This window comes from Chelon labrosus (genome assembly GCF_963514085.1).
Source record: "Chelon labrosus genome assembly, chromosome: 4".
In the NCBI taxonomy this organism is placed as follows: domain Eukaryota; kingdom Metazoa; phylum Chordata; class Actinopteri; order Mugiliformes; family Mugilidae; genus Chelon; species Chelon labrosus.
The window spans coordinates 7,680,107-7,704,403 of record NC_140340.1 but is presented as its reverse complement, the minus strand read 5'-3'; the positions used below and the strand labels follow the sequence as shown (position 1 = coordinate 7,704,403).

General features: G+C 47.1%; 1 protein-coding gene across 2 annotated transcripts in view; it reads left to right on the top strand.

Moving 5' to 3' along the window:
* Nucleotides 1–24,297, top strand: part of srgap2 (SLIT-ROBO Rho GTPase activating protein 2) — a 60,315-nt gene that overhangs the window by 1,294 nt on the left and 34,724 nt on the right. The gene's annotated exons all lie outside the window — the stretch shown is intronic.

Sequence of the window (24,297 nt, the reverse complement as noted above, 5' to 3'; positions counted from 1 at the left end):
GTTCTGTTCAGAGGGGGTCGTACAGATCAGATGTTGACTGCTTGCTGGCTGATAAGTGTGCGTTTCTGTTCACTTCTGGATTCAGATGTCACACAGAGTTATACTGAGAGCTTATCAGATGTGGGTGCTGGGTGGAAAGGTGCCAGGAAGAGAGAGGACGGGATATTATTCACCCCATGTGCAGCATGCTTGCTCCGTTACTGCAGTGCCAGATCACTAGATAAGATGGACCACCGCGTTCCTCATCGCTACCACTTCCCCTTTCCACTTAGGTACAAGACATCAGCCCTGTCCTCAGCATTGTCTCCACAGCTGTTCCAAGTGTGACCTTCTTTGACAGAGCTGGAAGTTCCCCCCCTCCAACCCTTTTTGTTTTTGAGAGTTATCGTAAATCATCAAAGCTGTCCAACTGGAATTTCTGGTCTTAATATACCAATGAGTGACAAATTAAAGGAAAACAAACCGACTTAGAGTGTTTTAAGAAGGCGTGTGGCCACCAAAGGCGGCCGAGCGGCTTTGGTGTCCCGTGTCGTAGATTCAACAAGTTCCTGGAAGGGAACCGGCCGCCACGATTCTGCCATGAGGTGTTAACAGCCGTTAATTTTGAGATCAGATGACTGCCAGAGCCGCTTCGTGTAGCCGAGGGCAGTTTCATGCCCTCATATCAAAAACCTCACGCCCAGCAGCGTAGCGTTAGGGTTCACGTCTCTTCTTTTAATGTTACACTGCACTGTCCTGTTCATCTCCATAAAATCTGGCCAGGTGTTTGATACCGTTGCATATTCTAGCAGGTAGTTCTGTGAGTTGAGTAATCCAGAGTGACCCCCCTGAGCTGTCTGTTAACCACCTCTTATTAGCCTCTTCCTCTTGTTTACCTGCCCATTTGGAAACTCCTTTGCCTGTCACCACAGTGACATTAGCGCTGTTGTCTCAATCCCCCCTCGGACCGCTGTTTATGCTTGGCAGCCTGTGTAAAGGCCCTCTGTCCGTGCTGCATTGTGAGGCCCGTCCTCTGTGTTTGTCAGACTGTGGACTTAATGTTTGTCCATCGACCCTCTGCATTGATTTCTCCTGTCAGTTACTTCGCCGCTCCACAGTGAACAGCTGTGTTGCGCTATCTCTTCTCTCCTCACCCTTTTTTTTTGTTTTTCCACGTACCTGCTTTCCTATCTGGAAAGAGCGCATGTAAGGGTAAACTCGTGCATCCACATAGCTGCTCGAGGTGTGTGGTTTTCCGCCCGTGTAGCGGTGTCTCCAGGTGCCGTGTGTCTGTGGTGACATTCCCGGCAGTCTGCATTCCCCAGGAGACGCGGACAGCCTGTCATTAACCTGTGCACCGCTCCTAGATCTTCCCTAATGCCAAGCAGCAGCAGCAGCAGCAGCAGCAGCACACGAGCTGCAGATTTTACATGCTGCAGCCGTGCACTGCAGCATCGTGGGGGAAATAAATGTAAATCCTCCCGTGGATGACATTTGTGAAGCCGCGCTGCAGGAGAGGAGGACGCACGAACATGCACATATTCTCATGGACGAAGGCTTGCCCAAGTAAAACAAGCTGAATTTGTCCTGATTATTTAAGAACGTCTGATGGCATATTCTGTGTTGTACTGTATGTATATTTGGCCATGGACTGAACACTTCTGGAGTATTTACATACTTTCTTGTAGCATGTTAATACTCAGTTTTAAGGCCACGACACACCAATCTGTCAGTCGGCTGTGAGTCTGCCACTACTAGGACCCCTGACTACATCTTCTCAGCCAATCCAGGATGTTGGATTGTCGACAGAGCGCTTTGATCGTTGTTTGAGATCCCATGTGAACGTTTAAAATTTTTTTTACATGGACGGGCGTAACAACGTGACACACTCTTGGGTGGGTAGCTTCCCCAAAAAGCTCCATCCCCTGTTGTCTGGTGCGGAAAGCAGAAGGATTTGGCTCTTCATTTCCCCTTCAGGTCACTGATAACGCCTCAATTCACAATCCAGCCACAACATTATGACAGGAGACATGACAGACAACATTGACCATCTTGTGATGATTCAGTGTTCTGCTGGGAAACTTTTGGACCTGGCATTCAATGGTGTGGATGTTACTTAGACATGTAGCACCCAACCTAGACCAGACCAGGCACCCCCACCCCATGGCAATGACACTCCTTGATGGCAGCAGCCATCCCCAGCAGGATGCAGCCTGACACAGGAACACACACAGGCACTAAATGCTTCAGGAGCAACTCAGAAAACATGAAGAACGGCACAAGGTGTTGCCCTGGCCTCCAAATTCACTAGATCCTAAACTGCTCAAGTATCTGTGGGATGATCCACAGAGGCCCCTCTCCTCAACCCATAGGACCCAAATCCCCCCCCCCCCCCCACTAACAACATTCTGCTGCCAGACACCACAGGACACCATCAGAAGGCTCATGTCCATTGTCTGATGAGTCACAATTGTTTTGGAGGCACAAGGGAGACCTACACAATATTAGGAAGGTGGTCATAATGTTATGCCTGATCGGTGTATAAAGACATGATCATCTGGAATGGATAAGCTATAAACCGGCTGATTAGCGTGATTCTCCTTAGCTTCCCTCTGTCAGTGAGGAATGCAGACAACTGCCACCTGCTGTTGTGGGACGTATGGTATGAGCTAGCTGGCCTCTGGCTGTAAATCTTGGTGATGTGTTCGAGTCCAACTGTTTTTGGTCCAGAATCACAAAGTCGGTCTTTGATTTTGGTTTGGTGCGCCCGGGCATTTCGTACCCCATGCAAAGCTTGTCAGTGGATCATCACCTTTCAACACGGGAGCTAAAAGAATGATCCGTTTCATTTTTAAATGCACATTGATTCTTGAATACCACCACCACCACCACCGCTCTCTCTTACTCAGTCTGTGTTATTTCACACAGACTGAGTGCTGATACTCTAATATGGGATTTTGGCTGATGCAAGGAATGTTCCTACGAGCTCAGGAAGAGGGTGTCGTGTGTTTGTGTATGTGTGTGTGTGTGTGTGTGTGTGTGTGTGTGGAAAGACTCATGGACAAAGTGACTGAAAGGTGAAAGAAGGAGAGAGAGAGAGAGAGGCCGAGAAGCAGAAGGATAGGAATGTTGGAACACAGATGCAAGTGGTTATATTATTGTTGAAACGGAAGAATGAGCTTATCACATAACCGTACGTGGTTCGCCGAGTATTCGCTGTAGCCTGGAAGCCGGCCCCGAGTTTCCCCGCCCGCCAAATTTTAGCGGGGGGGGGGGGGGGTTTACGTTACGTTCGGAATCCATTACGCCCGCCGAACATCTGACGGAGGCCAATCGGAGTGTTTGATTTTCATGCGGAGATGGACGGAAGGGTAACAGCCGTGTGTCATACATGATTTAGATTACAACAAAATGGCTGCTGTGGAGATTGTGGTTTGGTTTTCCGGTCAGGTCTGTTGTAAAACGTACTGACAGCATAATAACCTTAAAGGGCAAACGGTTAACTGGATTAAAGTATTTGTCGGCAAGCACAACGTCAAACGAATCATTGCTTTTATCGTTCATAGAGGTATTCCTTTTTTTCTCTCTGGGATCCAAATGCTGTTTAACATCTATATTTACCGTACTTCAAGCAGAATCCAGAAGTCTGCTTTGCTTTTTGAGCTAATCTATGTTGCCTACCATTTGTCCCAGCGCCTAAATCGAAGCTTTCTATTTTGAATATCACATTAAGCCCGCTGACAGACGAGAGAGGGATGGCTGTAGCCAGCAGATGCGCATCAACTGGATAAACGCTACAGGCAGTGCAGCGCTAAAAGATTCACTTGGAAAATTTCTCAAAGGGCTGCCTTTAACACGTCTTATTTACCAGTCAGCAATATGATTTCAGCGGAAAGCCTTCATTCAGGCACCGGGAAACGTTTTCGTTGCAAAATTAGGGAGGGCAACACTCGACAGATGTTTCATTTTTCAAGTACATTTTGCCCGTCGTACACATCTGGGAGTGTTAATGAGTGGCTATATTTGCTGCCACTGATGGAGCACATCGATTGTAGTGTTTTTTTGTTTTGTTTTTGTTAATTGTGGTGTATGAACGGCAAACCAGCGTAATCACGTACTGAGTACTCATCATCGATTCAATACCAAATACTGAGAGGCGGGCGTATCTCCAAACAGCCGTAGACCGTTCTGTTTTTCCTGACGGCTTAGTAAACTCACTGAGCCCGGCGGTTCTGGTGGCGTCGATCTCCAAAGAACGGGATGAGGTTCGTGCGGCCGTAAACAGAAACGATGCGCCTTGCCTACGTGTACATTACCGGGCTGCATGTTTACAAGGCCGCCAGAGAAACGTATGATTTGGGATAAATGACTGCTTTCACTAACGCACAATAGGAAAAGTGGCGACGCAGCCAGAGGTTTTGTCTGCAGGATTACGGGTCTGTGTCTTCGTTTTGTGTGAGGCTCTACGCTTGGCTTAGAGTTTAGTTTGCGAGTGCATTGTGCGTTGATTGATGTTTATTGGAGCCGGAGGAGCAGGTATACTCAGGGTTTTCTTTAGTAGCAGGTGTAAGAGACAGAACGCATGTCAGGGAGCAGTGAAGGAAATAGTTTCAGTGTGATTGCAACACAGACATACACCGATCAGGCATAACATTATGACCACCTTTTTAATATTGTGTAGGTCTCCCTTCTTCCTCCAAAACTGTTGGGACTCATCAGAGAATGGACATGGGCCTTCTGAGGGTGTCCTGTGGTGTCTGGTAACACAACGTTGTTAATGGGGGCCTTTGGGTCCTATGGGTTGAGGGGAGGCCCCTCTGTGGATCAGGATTGTCCCAGTGCATTCAAGATTCAAGAACTTTATTGTCATATAAACAGCAAAGGTCACACTGAGCAATGAAATTTTTGCTTTGGGAGTTCCCTTCACACAACTAAAATAAACAGCTTAACTAAACTAAAGTGAAGGAAATAAACTTTCTCTAAGCGTAGGAAATAAATAAATAAGCGAGTAGGAGTAAGAGGTGCAATTAGTTGTGCAATACCGTCACAGTGGAAGGACAGTTGGAAAATATGTGCAAATATTGTTTAGGCTGTGCAAACGTGCAAATGTCACATTGTCGCCGATACGTGCAGAAGAGGAAATGAGATCCCACAGATGCTTGATTGGTTTGGGTTCCAAGGAATTTGGAGGCCGGGTCAACGCTGGCATTGCCGTTGCTATGGGGTGGGGGTGCCTGGTCTGGTGTAGGTGGGTGGTACATTGTATTGTCACAAGATGGTTGACGTTTTTCACTTCTGCTATCAGTGGTTTTAATGTTGTGGCTGATCGGTGTACATTCATACCAGTGTAGTTAAAAGGCTGAGGGAAGACGTCTTTACGCCGATCAATTAACAGCAGTTTTCAGGGCTTTTAACATCCCCTGGTTAATTAGGGTGAGAATGTATTAATGACTCGGTGGAGCAATTATCAACCACAAGTCAATCACCAGACTATGAATGGTGTCGTTGACTCGCTGCACAAGCGCGTGTGTGTGAATGTCTCAGAGCTGTGTTGGTGTAACGGGGCGGAGGGCTCCTGGATCAGGGTGTCGTATTGTGAGCTGAATGAAAACGCTGACGGAGCCTAAAATAATCACTCAGGAAGGATGTTTGTGTGAAACCGAGGTTCAGGATGCTGGAACACGCATGGATCACACAGGAGTGCGTGGAGCTTCCTGTCTGGGCGAAGGGTTTTGTGTTGGGGCAAAGGAATTGACTGCCTTTTCACACAGCACACACACACACACACACACACACACATAGTGCGACAGTGCTCGGTGTGTGAGGCTTTTTTTATTTTTTTGGATATGCAATTACCACACTTGCCTCTCGGAAAACAAAGGAACAGCGAGCTGGATAAAGATGGAACAAAATCTTCTATTCCCTTCGGTAAATCACAATAGAACAATGTGTTCCAATCCAGGTGTCCCACTGTTCTTTCAGTTTTATACGTGTGAGTGTGAGTGGGTGTGTGTGTGTGTGTGTGTGTGTGTGTGTGTGTGTGTGCGCGCGCTCAGTGGCAGCCACCTCTCGCTGCGTCAGCACCAGATAGGACGTGCCTGAAAACACTCATTGATTTTCTGTTCCCTTTCGCCCGTCTGCTTCCTCATTCTTCAGCATTCGATATGACAATTTACCACGGGGCCGCTGCGGCACCTGACAGAAAACACACACCGCTGAATTTACTCCGCAAGTGCTGAGCTGGCCTCCTTCAGTGCACGCACATAAATATGCAGTCGGCGAGTGTGTTATTGCGATTCGGGTTGAGGCATCTAATCCATCTCTGCCTGCCCTCCGACGTTCTGGATGCAGACGATTGCTGAGATAAAAGAGGAATGTCTGCCGTCGGTACGTTGCGCAGATGAATCGGTGCAGGCGTACGACAGCGCCCGGCGTATCAGATACAAGACGGCTCATTGGTGTCAGTGACGTCGAAAATGAAGTGCCGGAGAATGAGAGGGAAATAAATAAACAAACACGTGGAGGAGGAAAGGGGGCAGGCGAACTGGTGAATCCCAGTGGGTGAGGTCAGAGTTCATCTGCCGGATGACTGCTGTTCATCCGAGCCAGATGTTCCAGATGCCACGATTGGGCAACAGATGTTCCCGTCTGCCCTGGTTGGCTAATCCTGACAATTTGGCTGCCACCCCTTTCGCTGGGCCTACAGCGCCGAGGCTTGTTGGGATTGGTTGAAGGCTCCCCTCCCCCTTTTCAGGTGCTCCTGCTTTGATGCAGACGAACTGTGTGTGTGTGTGTTTAGGATTTGTGTGCACAGTCAATGAGTTCCCTCCTGTACTGACACTTTGAAACACATGAAACTTATACAGTGTTCGTTCATGCAAAACGACCACACACTCACCCCCTCCAGCCTGATAGGCCCTGCTGTTACAGGCAGTGAGTTTTTTTTTTTTTTTTGCATAATGTCAACTGTAGCATTCCACCGAGACAGTTGGTCGTTTAAGAGTGGACGAGGTCGAACTGTGTTGTGGTGGAGTTGGTGGAGGTTCCTACTTGCCTCGTGTTACTATTTGTGTATGTGTGTGGGCAACGTGGTTGGAAACTCTTATCGTATTATGTGCTATTTCACCATCTGGTAATATATTTTCTAGAAATTCAACCCGAGAAACAGTTTCAGTAGACAAGATAATGGAGGTGTTTGTCTTCGGCTGACCAGTGAATTGAAACTGAATTAACTTCAGTGCACTTAACTATACACTGATCAGCCACAACATTAAAACCAGGAACAACTAAAAAAAAACAAAAAAACGTAAAGAACAGCACAAGGTGTTGACCTGGCCTCCAAATTCACTAGATCCCAAACTGATCAAGTATCTGTGGGATGATCCACAGAGGCCCCTCCCCTTAAAGGCCCCCACACTAACAACATTCTGCTGCCAGAAACCACAGGACACCCTCAGAAGGCCCATGTCCATTCTCTGATGCACAAGGGAGACCTACACAATACTGTAGGTGCTATAGGCATAACATTATAACCACCAGCCTAATATTGTGCAGGCTTGTTCCTGATGCGTTTTTATGTGTGCATCCTGCTGGGGATGGCTGCTGCCATCAAGGAGTGTCATTGCTGTGGGGTGGGGGTGCCTGGTCTGGTCTGGTCTAGGTGGGTGCTACATGTCTAAGTAACATCCACAAGAATGAATGCCAGGTCCAAAAGTTTCCCAGCAGAACACTGAATTGTCCCAAGATGGTCAGTTATTTATTTCTTCTGCCACCGGTCATAATGTTATGACGGACCGGTGCGTACGAGAACTTTGCACAACCCTTTGTGTGAACGTTTACGAGCCCCGAGCCCCGTAGTTGGAGGTCTTGACCTCGGCTTGGGAGTCTCATTCAGATTTCACTTTCTCTTTATCTAACACACGCACGGCAACAGCAGAGCAACCAGTGAGAGAGTGTAAAAATGTAAAAACCATCCCCCCCCAGTCACTCAAACACACACACTTTGTCAGTCAATTCCCCACTTCTCCCTCTCCATTTTTTTTTCCAATCTTTTTCTTTCTCTCGGCCTACATCCGACGAACAATCAGAGCATTGTGAAATCTGACGGCCCTCAACTTCAAATGTATAGTCTTTTCCTCCTCTCCTTGCCCTCGCTCATGACCCGATAATCATTGCTTTTTAAGATTGCGGCGTATGTGACACGCACCGTGTTGTGCGTGCATGCACGAGCCTCTCCACCGGACACTGACTCACAAGCAGCCAAAAGAGCGAGAGAGAGAGAGAGACAGAGAGAGGATGTTTATGTGTCCGTCGCTGAGAACATCTTTAAGAACAGAGGGATCTATATAAAGCCACGCAGGCCAAAGACAAAGCCCACTCATATCCTCTGTTAAACAATCAATAGCGGAGCAGACCTCCTGCTGTAAATAAATAGGAGGGGTGGCAGAGAGAGAGAGAGAGAGAGAAAGAAAGAAAGGAGAGAAAACACAACAGTAGAAAGGTTTGGATAATGCTCCCGGGGGACGCTGGAGGAAACAGGTTGTGTTTGAACAGCCCTCATACTGGCCTGAGAGCAGGAGGAGAAAGAGCAAGGGGTCTAGCCAAGGAGGAGGAAAGGAGAGCGGAGGAAGAGGAAGAGAGGAAGGGAGAAGAGGAAGAAAGAGGAGGAGGAGGGATCAGGGAAACATGCAGGAAGAGACCTGAACAGAAGAAACCCTTCTCCTCGACGGTTCGGTCCATCAGTTCCGGATGCACTCGTATTAGCCTTCTCTTTATTTAATTTTTTTTACTCCTCATCTCTCTACCTCTCTCCTTCCTCCCCCACCTCCCTCCATCAGCGGCTTCTCTCGGCACGTAGGCAGAGTTGGTTGCCAGGGTTACCGAATTGCCCCCATTTTTCTGGGTTTGCGAGGAGCAGAGGGAAAATGAGAAAGAATAATGTAGATTTGCCTCCCCTGTAGGGTCTGGGTAATCAGGTTACCGCCGCACACATGCGCCTCGTATCCGCTCTGAACCCTTCAGACCTCGGCCCTGTTCGGGTTCACGCTCTTTTTGCTTCGCTCGCCTTTCACTCCCGTTCCTCCGCCTCCTTTATTCCTTCATCCTTCTCGCCGCTTTCTTTCTCCACCGTGCCGTTTCCCCGTCTCCCTCCAGGCCGTGGGGTGGCATTCTCTCTTCCAGTGTGCGGTCTGAATCGTTGCGGCTGTTCCTTGAAAGTAATTTGGCCCGTCAGTGATGTCTTAAGCTTGGTATTTGCGAAAGGCCAGCAGGTTGCATCGGTTCAAACTAGCATTAACGTCAAACGCCGTAAATAAGCGGCGCCGGGGCGAGGAGAAGGATTTCGGTATTGTGACAAGTTTCTGTTTTGTTGGAACAGAGCAATCACAGCTCACTGGCACCCACTATTCGGGTTCACACCTCTCCTAATGCTGTTTTAATGAAGCCATTCATCACCTCCTCTCAGCTGAATCTGCATCACTTACACAGACACACACACACTCGCAGCCTCTTGCTTTCTCTTCTATCTGAACGACTGTGAGAACACCGTGTTCTTCCCCCTTGGTTGCTGTGTGAATGCACCAGTTCTATTTTGGTTGTTCCCAGCATCAGAGCCGCTCTGGTGGAGATTTCGCCCGTTTTCTTGCAGGCTTAGAGCGGCTTGCCTAAAGTGCTGAGTCCTGGCTTTACTTTAAATCTGCTTTAACTGTGGGAATACTGCAGTTTTCTTTCCCACAGTCAACGCACGCACTTCCTTTTTGGGTTTTTTTTCCACACAGTGTGACGATAAAGATTTGGCACACACTCTTGGATGGGTAGCTTCCCCAAATAGCTCCATCCCCTGTTGTCTGATGCGGAAACTAGGAGGATATAGCTCTTCATTTCCCCTTCAGGTCACTGATATCGCCCCAACTCACACTTTAACTACAAAAATCAGCCACAACATTAAAACTACTGACAGGAGAAGTGAATAACATTGACCATCTTGTGAAAATACAATGTTCTGCTGGGAAACTTTTGGACCTGGCATTCATGTAGATGATACTTAGACATGTAGAACCCACCCCATAGCTATGACACTCCTTGATGGCAGCAGCCATCCCCAGCAGGATGCAGCCTGACACAGACACACACACAAAAACGCTTTAGGAACAACTCCAAAAAACATGAAGAACAGCACAAGGTGTTGACCTGGCCTCCAAATTCACTAGATCCCAAACTGATCAAGTATCTGTGGGATGATCCACCACAGGACACCCTCAGAAGATCCATGTCCATTCTCTGATGAGTCACAACTGTTTCGGAGGCACAAGGGAGACCGACACACAGCTGGAGGTCATTCCGAGGTCTCTTGTTATCTGGTTAAGTTGCAGCAGGAAGTAGATGAGCTGAGGCCCTGCTGCAAACTGACAATGAAACATGGCTGCAGAATCACACAGAATCAAAAGCAAGAGAAGGCTTGAAGTGTCATTCTACCATACTCATCTGAGCTGAACCTACGACGGCGATCGATCTGAAGAGCTTTTAGATTCTTCTCGTGATCATCCACCCAACATGAGGTGAACACCGGTCTGGTGTCGTGTAAGTTTGGTAGACGGGCTAAAAGCAATGCTAATTTGATGTCATGTTATTTTGACATTGAACATTTAAGAGATCGCGAGGAAGACGTGCGGCGCACACAGCGTTCCTATTTGTGGAGGTGCCGTGCTTCTGTTAGCAAGAAGTTGACCTGCAGTTTCGTGTGAACGTGGTCAGACGTGAGTTAGACGTGTTCTCAGAAGCTCAGAAGCAGTTCTCATTGGCGGGCGTGGTTGTATGAGCATGTCTGATCGCTTATCTTCCTGAATGCATGTATTTATTTGTGTTGGACTGACATGTCGGCGCTGGTGCCAAGCCTGGGGTGGATGAATCCACCCAGAAAATGCGTTTTTTACCTGGAGCATACATTGCGCTGGAGATGTTAGAGGCAGAAGCACATACCCGAGGCCTTATATTTACCTCACTGCAGGAGCCTCTTTACTGCCTCTTTCCCTTGATGTGCTTTTACCGAGCGTTCCCGGGGGGCAGTGGTGTGTGTGTGTGTGTGTGTGTGTGTGTGTGTGTGTGTGCGTGCGTGTGAAGCACATGCTTATGTGTGCTCCTCACTCATGCATGTTTAAGTGTGACCTCAGGCTGTGGAATATGCACTGTCATAGCCTCTTAACTTGTCATGTAACAACACAAGAGATAAAGAGTGGATCTTTGTTGTGTAGCTGCTGCACTGTGTTACGTTTTCCACACCTACGCATCCACTGAGCTCGGGCGTCAATTATGATATGATAGCACTGTTGATAGTGGAGATAATAACGTTCACTGAGTCAATGGTTGCGCAAAGCACCTGTTTAATGTTATTTAAAGCAAAAGCCCTGCAGTAAATCACATTGTCGCCAAGCTACAGATGTTCAGTTTCTGTTGACACTGTCCTAGAGACATGTTATTTAAGTAGATCTAAATCAACACGGGACTGAGGTCACGTTGTTGTGCCAACACTTGTGGTGTATTAAGTATTTTAATGTACAGGCAACAGTTTAGGCTAATTTATAAAACATTTCTATTCCGAAGTTTATTTTAACTCTCTGAATTTAACCCAGTTGCTGCACATACGTCTGTATTTGACTACTCTATACTCTATAACAGGTATTTAGTTAGATAAGTTGGAAGGAACCAACATCATGAAACATACTGAGATTCAGGCCCGCTGCAGTCTGCTGTGATGCAACTGCAAATTATTTGCTAAGTGAGACGACGCAAGAGTTGAATTTTATTAGTAACCATCTCCCAGAGGAGAAGTATTTTAACTGTAACGAGAGAGTTTAGAGGAGCTTATGAATTGCAATCTTGCAGAATTCAAACAACAAATTACCCAACAACAAATTAAAAGAACTTTTGAAAAAAATAAATAAAAAAAAACTTAACATATATACGAGGGGTAGCCAAAGATAGGAGGAGATTAGTCATACAGCTTTTGTAACGTGCACATACATGCACCGACCAGCCACAACATTAAAACCACTGACAGGGGAAGTGAATAACATTGACCACATTGTGACAACACAATGTTCTGCTGGGAAAATGTTGGACCTGGCATTAATTCATGTGGATGTTACTTAGACATGTAGCACCCACCTAGACCAGACCAGGCACCCCCACCCCATAGCAATGACACTCCTTGATGGCAGCAACCATCCCCAGCAGGATGTAGCCTGACACAGGCACACACACAAAAACACTTTAGGAACAACTCATAAAAAACATGAAGAACAGCACAAGGTGTTGACCTGGCCTCCAAATTCATGAGATCCCAAACTGATCAAGTATCTGTGGGATGATCCACAGAGGCCCCTCCCTTCAACCCATAGGACCGAAAGCCCCCCTCTAACTACATTCTGTTTCCAGACACCACAGGACAGTCACAACTGTTTTGGAGGCACAAGGGACAGCTACACAATATTAGCCATAATCTTATGGCTGATTGGTGTATGCATCATCTGTAATTATGCAAAAAGATGGAAGGTAATAGCGTCTGTGGTATTTCTGTTGCGTCTAATTGAACATTGCGTGTCAGCACTCTCTGACTTGCACAGGAAATGGACAGTACAATCACTCTCTACCTTCTCCTTGACTCTCGACACCTTCCACCTTAGGCCACAATCTTCTCAATCACACCTTGCGTACCGTAGGTGAGAACTGGCTACTTTTCAACCAGTGGCGCCTGTTGTGATGTGTTGTTGTTGTCATCAATGATGCACTGATTCATTCTGACATGGCTTCTCCCACCAGGCACTGTTATGTTGCTCTACGGACGCCTGTGATTGGAAGTGCTATCTTTCCTGTCAGTGCACTGGGCCCACAGTAGTGTAAAGACCATGTGCAGGCTTGCACTGTGGGATAGCCCTCTCAGATTACTGCTGCCTTCGCCTATCCCCCCGACCCTCCTCCTGCTGCCCTCCTCCCCCCTCCACATTCCGACTCAGTCCATGTGCTTCAAGCAGAGTGGAAATGGGAACATCCCACCCCTCATACATGCACACACACATTCTCATTCCTGTTGTGCAGTGGCCCGTGCAGGACAGGAGTTCGAGTGGGGCCGGTGGGTGCTTTCCATATTGATAATACACTATGTACTATATCATGTCTCGGAGAAGGAGGAAGAAGACTTCTGTCTGGACCTGCTCTGAGATGAAAGTGGAGATTTGTTCCTAGAAAAGAGCAAAAACAAGTTCTGCATTTGGAGGATAGAGGGTTCGACAAAGGAAATTGGAAGAGGGTGTTGCTATACTATAGCACAAAGGACCTACCCATCAATCACTTCATCACATTTGTCGCATAGCTGCTTGACACAAGCATGTTCTTGTGACCCCCATCACTCGTTTTTTTTCACAACCGCGCCTCTGTCCCCCCTCCCCCCCTTTGTGATCTCTTCCCATCGAAGGGCAGTGTTGTGTGCTAAAGGTTGCTGTTCATGGTACATATGCACATACACACAGGCATTGTCTGTGCGTAAAGGTTGCAGTGGGAGGCGGCAGGCTAAGTGGCTGAGTGTGAGTAGGACTCTTGTCATGTGCTGGTGGTATTCCCTCTGTGGAATGTGGAGGAGAGTTTCCCAGTCTTGAATGGAGGATTCCTACTGCTGCATGTAAAGCTTTAGCAATCATTGCAGTTCCCTTAGCCACATATGTTTATTGTACCATGCGTATAGAAACTGTAGCGTTGTTGGTGTCTTTCAACAACAATCTTTTAGTATATATTCTCAAGATTTAACATGACAAGCGTGTTTTTAAGAATATAGGCTCAAGAGTATCATCAACATTACGTTTTTGGGCCATTTTTTTGTGTCTGCAATGCAGGAACTGAGGACGATCGTAGAATTTAGTGATTCTTTTTAGCTTCTACTTCCCAACATAGCCAATTCATTGTGCGTGTATCAGTGTGCACTAATGTTCTTGTGGAAGCTGCCCAAGTGCCGGTACACTTCAAAGTACCCATAAGACCAAGTACAGTCCAAATGCCCGTATGTGTTCTTGCCCCACTGGTTTTATTGACGAAGCATCAGGAGGTAACTTGTGTGGACTTGGGACGGCCAGGTATCCCATTATGCATTTTGCTGGCGTCATCAAGTACGCTGCTGTACTGCGTCCTCACGTCTGTACCTCAGAGTCAAACTTGTCAAGCTCCAACGACCCAACATACAAGTCTGAGATTCATGTACTTGGTATTGATAAACGGCCAAAGGATGTATGGAGACTGATTGGTGTCGATTGGTTGGTCAAATTTATGAATCCGGCACCAGCACTTGTTTGTGAAACAACAGGTCTTCTTGTTAGCCTTGGGCTGACGGTGAATTCAAACTTGATTGAGCCTGTGTGTGATTTCGTGGTCTGTTGCGCAGAAGAGACATTTCTCTAACAACAGCTGGCTGCCTGTTATGCCACTCTGGTGTTCCTTTGGTTGTGCAAAAGCAAGCAGTCAAAAAACCCTTGGAGGTGTGTAGTTCTCTGGGAAATCCCCAGTGAGCAGTTACCCTCAGAGAGTCCTCCTCTGAACAGTTTCATCCAAAAGTGCCAATTATCTGACAACATGCTTCCGAGCTCATGACGGACTGTCATCTGCCTCTCAGTGTGTGTGTGTGTGTATATACACAACAAGTGTCGTCCTCCCTTTGAGTCTTGTTGGGGGAAGGCAGATTCTTCCTCTAGTAACCATCGGATCTACTTTATAAAGAGGTAATAAAAGACTGTGATAGTATTATAATGACATGTGATCTTAGCCATTAGAACCTCGTTGTCAGTGCAGGCGATATACACCGATCAGCCACAACATTATGACTACTGACAGCAGAAGTAAATGGCGTTGACCGTCTTGTGACAATTCAATGTTCAGCTGGGAAACTTTTGGACCTGGCATTCATTCTTGTGGATGTTACTTATACATGTAGCACCCACCTAGACTAGACCAGGCACCCCCACCCCATAGCTATGACACTCCTTAATGGCAGCAGCCATCCCCAGCAGGATGCAGCCTGACACAGACACACACACAAAAACACTTTAGGAACAACTAAAGAAAAAACATGAAGAACAGCACAAGGTGTTGACCTGGCCTCCAAATTCACTAGATCCCAAAATGATCAAGTGTCTGTGGGATGATCCACAGAGGCCCCTCTCCTCAACCCATAGGACCCAAAGGCCAGACACCACAGGACACCCTCAGAAGACCCATGTACATTCTCTAATGAGCCACAACTGTTTTGGAGGCCCAAGGGAGACCTACGCAATATTATGTAGCTGCGAGTTATGTTAAATACACAAAGACTGCAATCATTCGGCTTGAGACGTGGAAAAACACGGTGAAACCCCAAGGCAAACCGACCGTCAGGGAATGTTTTTGTGCAGTAAAGCAGCTATTGTATCGGCCACGCAACACGTTGACACTTACTGCTCATTGTTTTCAGCGCCTTTGTCACTGAAAGCAGCCATGAAGGCTTACAGTATGTGTGAGTCAGGTCCCTGGCTGTGTCCCTCTCCATTGTGTCCTGCTTTGCCGGAGATGACAATGATGGCCACTGTCCTCTGAATGAAATACATCGCTGACATAGCTTACATTCTACATGGCCCATATGCACGCGGCACAGCTGGCCTCAGCGCAAGCTCCTTCAGAATCGAGGCCATTTTGAATTCATGAATTATTTTGTTGTCTCTGCGACAAGAGGGAGAATGTGTCTGATTTCCAAGAAGTAGGAGAGGGAGAGTCTGTGATTCTCCCCTTTTTTTCTTTCTTTTTTTTTCCCCAAAGGAGTAAAAGACAGAAAAAGAGGGAGCTCTCTCTCCCTCCTCTGCAGTGAGTGAGGGAGCAGCGAAACGCCTCATGTCTGGAAGCCGGAGAGCCAGAACAGCAGGACCCTGGTAGATCAAACGGGCTTCCTCTGCGGATAAGAAAGAGAGCCAGGCAGGGGGAGAGAAAAACACGAGCAGGGAAGGGAGAAAAGAAAGCAAGAAGAGAGGCTCTTTGCAGTCTTTCAAACTAGTAACAATGCTCGAACAATAAACGGCACTAATGATGAGCCTCCGTCTGCGTGACTCATACCGAGGCACGTTGAGGACAGGTGTGTGCCACATGTCTCCCTCTGGTCTGCCGTGACCCTTGACCTCTTCCCATCCCTGCCAGCCACAGACTCTCTCTATCTCCCTGGGGAACTTCTCACAACTCTCTAGCCTGCCGTCAAGAGGGACAGACGTAGTATATTTCCCTGACAGACCGGCGTGTTTATGACAGAGAGATTGCGCTGTGTGAAAGTGCCCCCTCTTCTCACCCTTCAACTCAAAGGCAGCATCAATAATTCAGCTACACATTGCAGAACACAATGCCACAGACAGAGGCACTGCGTTTTCTCTCTCCTCCTCCTCCTCCTCCCTCTAGATTCCCCCCAGTATTTACTTCTCTATCTGTTCCTACATTGTCACTACGCACCCCCAGATTGTTTTCTTTACCCCCTTCCCCTGCCCACTGTGTCGCGTTCAGGCCTGACGATCTGTCAAACCTCTCACTTTGTTTTGCATTCATTAGCGTCTTGTCTTCTTTCCCCTTTCCCGTCACCGCGTGTTTTTCCTTCACTCCTGTTTTCACATATATCAGCCATTTTATCACTGCTGTGTGTTCCCTCCCTCGCTCCCACCTCCGTTCCTTTCTTTTTAAATCTCGCCCAGGCGGTTTTGAGGGGCCAGAGAGGAGCCTGCGGAGGGGAGCCGGGAGGAAAGGGTGTGGCCACCCACACTGCAGTGCTCCATTGTGTTGCGCTGATTCCCGACGTGTCCCCTCTCTGACAAACACACATCAAATCACGCACGCTGTGTAGAATCGTTGACCTCATGTTCCATTTTTTGGAGAGGCGTATTCTCTTGGTATCAGGGCAGTCCATTCCTGAGCACAGATAGCTTTGTTTTCTATCATGTGTTTGAAGCTCACAAGACTTCAGACTCCCATGGTGTCAAAGGGCAGGAAGCCTGTGAGAAAAAAGAAAGGCTTGACCAGTAGATTTTGGGACATTACACTTCTTAATCCCGTGATCTGATACTTCCACAAGTTAGTCTCTCCGGTGTCTGTCCTCCTCGGAGTCGGCTACTGAGCAGCCGCTTTATTCTGCATCTTGCTCGTGCGCATTCCAACGGTTCGGTTGCTTTTAATGAGGGCTGAACTGCTTTTGAGTGAGGAATGTTTTCCTTGATCGTTAAGGTTGCGTTTAAACTAACAGCAGCGGTGTGCCAAGAGTGTGTGTGGGCGTGAACGTGTTGTTGCAGGTAACTTTGAATTATGCATTCATAAATCTGAAGGTTGATCAGACGTCAAAAAACTCTGCTCGGCAGGTCGTACTCCTTTCAGGTGCAATTATACAGCTCTAAAAATGTACAGTGGTAGAAATAATCTTCCCCTCTGTCTTGTTGGAGTTGTGCAAAGGATCAGCCACAACAATATGACCACTGACAGGAGAAGTAAATAACATTGACTATCTTGTGACGATTCAGTGTTCCCGCTGGGAAACTTTTGGACCTGGTATTCATTCATGTGGATGTTACTTAGACATGTAGCACCCACCTAGACAAGACCTGACACCCCCACCCCATAGCAATGTCACTACTAGCCTGACACAGGCACACACACAAAAATGCTTTAGGAACAACTCAAAAAAACATGAAAAACAACTAATTTGGAGTCCAAATAGTGAATTAGGCCTCCAAATGGTGGCCTACTAGATCCCAAACTGATCAAGTATCTTTGGGATGATCCACAGAGGCCGCCCCCCTCAACCTACGGGACACAAAGGACCTCACTAATAACATCCTGTTACCAGACACCACACGACACCCTCAGAAGGCCCATGTCCATTCCCTGATGAGTCCCAACTGTTTTGGAGGCACAAGAAAGACCTACACAATATTTGGAAGATGGTCATAAAGTTATGCCTGATCTGTGTGTGTTTTGTGCACATGCCGTGTGAGGCCTCTCCCTCATCTGTCTGAGAACGTTGCAGCTGGAGATAGGAACACTGTGATCTGTCACACTGTGTAATTGTATCTGGAAGCACAAGGGAGACCTACACAATATTATTCAGGTGGTCATGATGTTATGCCTGATCGGTGTATATGGTGGAATAAATACTCAGAATAATACGTGTTCCTGTATGAGTTTTATATGCGTGAAGCAGAGCTTGTCCTGTAGGGTAGGCAGGACTGGTATTCAGCTGCCACAGCGGGCAGCCTGTTCAGACTCAGACTGCCGCCAGGAGCATGGCTGATACTCTCAGCTAACTGTGGTGTCCATCAGACTGTGAAGATGCTCGTTATGGCCCATGAGATGGTGATATTTGAGCTGCAGGGACAGTCATGCGGGGGAAATGTCACGCTCGCTAAGTAGGCAAGTATGTGTCGGAAAGCAAAACAACCGCGTGCATGTTTTGAGCAGCACAAAGGATGCGTTCATTGTCTGTTAGTGACCTCAGGCCGACTGCAGGTGAGCGAATCTCTGAGGATTCTGGGAAAAGACAGTTATTTCCTCCTTGTGTTGTTGCAGTCTTTTTACTTGAGCGCACCGTGGAAACGTGGAGCCCGTAACACCGAGCCCCACAAAGGATGACTGACATTTAGTCGGTGAGATCGAGCTGACTCTGACTGGCTCTGCTGCGGGGTTAATGGAGTCTGATATATGCCAGCCACTCGCTGAGTATACAGCAAATCACACACCTGCCTTAAAGGGGGCGGGGGGGGGGGGGGGGGCATCTGCAACGATCACGTCAAAGCAGCTACAAATCTTATTGTCAAAAACTCTAAAAGGAAAACCAGTCCTCTCGTCTGGTTTTGTCGTTTTACTGTTTCCAGACTGTCACAGAATACGAGGCCGTAAAGAAGTGTGAAAAGTGCTCGGTTTTTATGCTGCTGGCCAGGTTTCCAAGTTCCCGTCCCTGGGATATTTTTTCTTTCAGTTATGTAAGTTTACTCATGCTCTCTACGGTGCACCCCATCCTGTTAGATGGATTAGAAGACTGTAATGTTCTAACTCTAAACTGCTTTACCCCGCTTTACCCTTCCAGCTGCAGCATTACCAAAATGCATTAGTGGCATCTTTGAATGCTCGAAAAATCTTGCTTTATTCTCAAATCCTTCGCCGAGGTGCACGTTTTGTGTCCCGATGTGTGGTTTAATTTAGAGAAATATTCATGCAAATAATGAGTATGAAGTGAGTTCGGAGACGGTAGCTTGCAGACACTGATTTGTGTAATCTGTTTCACTCTCATATTAAGCCTGCTGAAATGAATGACCCTTCTATAATCTCATTTTCCTGAATTCTACAATGTCTCAAAGGCCAAAATATTCATTAAAGGGCTAATCTTGTATGAAAAAGTCAGACATTGGCCTCCCGGTGTGGTGAACTGAACAATGACACGAGTCTTCACCCGACCCCCTTTTTTTTTTTTTTTTTTACAACAAGCATCGTTTTTATCACATGGGGATTTATTACGCTAAATCTGATAATCCATGACATAACCTAATCTGTCAGTGTGTCATTTACTGTGTAGTTGCAGTGACTGCATCTGCAACTGTTTTCTGTGATACTTGAAGTAAATGCCACCCCGAGGAACTAATCCTGATCTAGATCGACTTTTTTACACTGATTGCTTACTGTAAAAGGCACCATCGGAAAGAAGCGTAGTGAGTCTGTACTTGCTGCTCTTGTTTGTCCGCCTCAGGAGAACGGAGTTCCTTTGTTATCGTGAAAGCGACTCGGTGTAAAAGCGGTTAAAGACAGAACAATGCTGCAGGGAAACGGATTGAGAGAGGAGCAAAAAGAGCGTTTTTCACAGTGGAATCCCTTGCGTCATTTTTGTGCTTTTCAACCAGACTCGGTTGCGGTGGTTTCTTGCGCTGAGGTGTTGAGTTGTCCTCCTCGCTGGGAGCCTCTTCGTGCACACTGGCCCAGTTTCTGCCTTCCCTGCAGCATTTAGGTACAGGCACTTGGAGGCTGCGTGAGCTGGTGGGAATGCAATTGAGGATGAATTCAACTAACAGGCTGAATTGGATCTTCATTGTGGAAAACGGTTTATTGGCTCAGTGTGCCCAACGTTTGAGAGTATGCACACCGCAAGACTGCATTCTCCATGGGGTGTGGAGCACACAGGATGGGGCTCTGCTCGTATTACATGCAGATTGTAACTGTTCCTTGCGTTCCCGTGCCTTAGATCTGCAAGAGTTGTAGTGACAGACTGTCGCTTGGTTGAAATGGTCGCCATATTTCACTGGTCAACCTGTCATCACCGGCAACCTTAGGCTCCCCGGTGCCTCTGCAGCAGTCGTTACACTGCAAGGCCACTTCTCCATAGTGTGCGAACGCACACACTTACGCACATTAGATGACATGAGAATGAGTTATACCTTTGGAGCAGTGGGTTGGAGAGAGAGGGCAAAATAGAGGCACTGGAGGGGAATGGGGAGATTGCAGTTGCTGCATATAGGCTGTACCTCTCTGACCCACACACTAATTGTGACATAAACAGTTTACTTCTAGTATAACCTTAGCTTTCGTAGGTTTATTATAGCCCCTACACTTTCTTGGCACAAACATGCAGGGTTTCCGGATCACTGTGTTTAGGCCAAGGGCGTAGTGAGACAACTGGCTATGTAGTTTACAGCCTATTACTTACACCCTTGGCGGTGAAGATGCGTCCAATGTTCCCTATATTTTGTGGTTGTGGCACAATATTAACAAAGTATAAAACACTTTTATGTGCGCTGTTCAATTGCGGCAGCAGAGGGGAAGGGATTAAGTGTCCCGAAAGACACCCATGGAGCTCTTACTGTAACGATGGCGTCTTCCTCCTCACTTTGCCTACATGTGCGTGACACTTTTACAACCGGATGTTGTTACAGGCTCTTGCACATTAGCAGGAAATGGTGCAGCCATTTTTTCCATTAGTGATATTTGGTAACAAAGTTGGGACCGAAGGCGGAAAAGGAGATCTGTGAAACATTTGTCGACAACAATGGTTATGTCTTTTGGGTTTGTCGGTGGTTATGTTTGATTTTTTTTTATTGAAGCAAGATAATTCAGTAGTTGTTGGATATTGGTTGGGACTTACTCATACTGTCTCCAACACATAAACTGTGGTATCATTTTCAGTCATACACTTTAGGGCTGCAACCACTGGTGTATCCATTAATTTTACCATGTCTGTTTGTCTGTTAAACATTAAAAAACAGAATAGAAGAAGCAAACGGAAGTAAATCTTCGCATTGTAGAATCTGGAGAAGATGATGACACACATATGGCTGCACACTCATGCAAACAAGCTGTGCATTAAAAGTGACATTAAAAGTGACCGCTGCATTGCTACACCAATCAGACATAACATTATGACCACTGACAGGAGAAGTAAATAACATTAACCATCTTGTGACAATTCAGTGTTCTGCTGGGAAACTTTTGGACCTGGCATTCATTGGTGTGGATGTTACTTAGACATACCCATAGCATAGCAATGACACTCCTTGATGGCAGCAGCCATCCTCAGCAGGATGCAGCCTTGCACACAAAAATGGTTTAGGACCAACATCAAAAACAAGAACGGCACAATGTGTTGACCTGGCCTCCAAATTCCAAACTGACAAGTATCTGTGGGATGATCCACAGAGGCCCCTCCCCTCAACCCATAGGACCCAAAGGCACCCACTAACAACATCCTGTTCCCAGACACCACAGGACCCCCTCAGAAGGTTTACGACTGTTTTGGAGGCACAAGGGAGGCCTCCAAAACAGTTGTGTCCTACACAGTATTAGGAGGGTGGTCTTAATGTTATGCCTGATCGGCGTATATGCCGTTCTGAGTCTCATCCTTTGTTTGATGGAACATATATCCCTTCGCTCTCTTCCCCCGGCCTCACTGCCTTCCTATGGTACTCGGATAAGGATCGGCGGCCATCAGCAGATACAGCCTTCAACTCGTGTGTTGCCGGTTCAGCTCTCACTGTATCCTCTATCGCCTTCTCTTACCATTTTCCTACATCCATTTTCAGGCATGCCTCTGATGTTTCTTGGAATGTCGTGATAAGAGCGCTGCTGCGTAAGGACGTACATACCAGTCACGTACACATGTTTAGTGTCCTGCATCTGCAGCTTGCCGTGACAATAGCTGTCATGGACAACTATCAGATGATAGAGGGAGGTTATTACTCACCACTTTAAAAGCACTGATGCTTCCCTCAGGAGGGCTTTAATGTGCACATGCCTGCACAGCCCTCAACGTCCTTGTGAAACACTGGTGATGATGTGACTGCTTCTGAGAAGTAAAAGAAAACCTAAGGGATGACTGCATGGTTGATAACTGTTTAATATGAAAGCAGTGAGTCATTTCACGCTGTCATTTATTCTCTAGAATTATGACAAGGTTTGTTCTGGTCTTTATTATCAGAAAAAACCTTTTACCCGCCCCGGTGATGCGTCTACACATGACAGTCGTCCCGCTGCTATTTCAAAGTAGTTTTGAATGATTCTTGTAAAGCTCGGTGCTTAGATGCACTGCACACACACTGTCAGACAGACCACTCGCGCAGACAGACAGGCAGACACACACTCGGTGGGTTTCTTCGCATGCTTGTGTTGTGGATTAGTCAAATCCCTTGACTGGCTGCTAAGCTGATTAAAGGGGGTGTTAGGCACTGGCCATTTTGAAACACTGGAAAGGGTGTGCGCACACACACACAGTGGGACAACTCGGCTTAATATTGCCTCCCCTGTTGGCTCAAGATGATATGTTGGTTGTGTTGTGTGTGTGGTTTTTGTCTGATACCGATCCATACCTCCTCAGACAGATGGCATAGATCACTATACAGTCATGGTTGGCATCGCCACAGCGAGCCCTGTGTGTGTCTGCGTGCGCCAGAGTTAGGGAACAAGTGAGATGGAGAGAGGGACGGAGATGAAGCCTGTTGGAACAGACTGAGGCCCAGATGGCTGTGTCCAGCAGAGGCAGGAAATGGAGGTGACACCAGGTGGACGGTACCCTTGAGGTGGTGCTACATACAAGCACACACACACGTAAGCCCGGAGGCCACGAATTCAAGATGGCCGGTCACGAATTTTGTGAGCTGATGAGTTATAGTATAACGTGCAGGCAGCCATCCCCAGCAGGACGCAGCCTGACACAGGCACACACACAAAAATGCTTTAGGAACAACTAAAAAACTGATCAAGTATCTGTGGGATGATCCATAGAGGCCCCTCCCCTCAAAGGCCAGACATCACAGGACACCCTCAGAAGGCCCATGTCCATTCTCTGATGAGTCACAATTGTTTTGGAGGCACAAGGGAGACCTACACAATATTAGGGAGTTGGTCATAAGGCTATGCTTGATCTGTGTACATCCGATTCATGACTAAATTGTAGCTGAGATAAATAAAAAATAATACTGAAAAGAATTATTAGTTGCAACCCTGATCTGTTTTTTAAATTCTTTCTCTGAAAATCTTCTATAGTTCCCGCATCCGTGTGACACACCCCTCCCCCGACGCCTTTTCTAGACTGGGTTAGTAGAGCAGACAGGGGCTGTGAATGGGCGAGGAGCTAGTTAACTTTTGATAAGCAGTGTCTTTCATTATGCATAAAAAAAAACCCAGCCCCCCATGCTCCAACCCTACAGCCCCTCTGCCACCAGGAATCAGAGCACGTGATGGCTGGAAATGGCTGCTGGTGTCGGGAAGGGTAAATGCTTCATGGTAGAAAAGGTAGAATATTCTCCTGAGTGCATTTACACCAATAATGATCTGATTGGGGAGCAGACTTGCTGCAGGAATAGTTAAAAACTAGCATTCTTCATAGTTAAAAGGGATTATTGTAGATGTTTTCAACCAGTTGGCTTACGTGGGAGACGGACCCTCTCCAGAGGCTGTGTGACCCCCTGACCCTTGACCTATGCTCCCGGCTCACGGGGTGCAAGGAACCCTGACGGGAGCCCACATGGCCCAGGCCACAGATGCATTAACAGAGAACACACATATCATCAGAAGCCACGTCTCATCTTCCCCTCTCTCTCTCTCTCTGTCTCCTGTTGCTGTGCTCTACAGCTGGAGATAAAGCATCTCCCTGTCTAGTAAAGGGTTAATGACTTCCTGATCTGACCGGAGAGGTGTGGAGTAGCGCCGAGGAAGGAATTTACCCCCGCTGAGTACTAACCCCCACAAAAACTCCCCCACTCCCCTCCCTGTCACCTCCTTTGAATGTTCCTCTCACTCAGCCTCCTC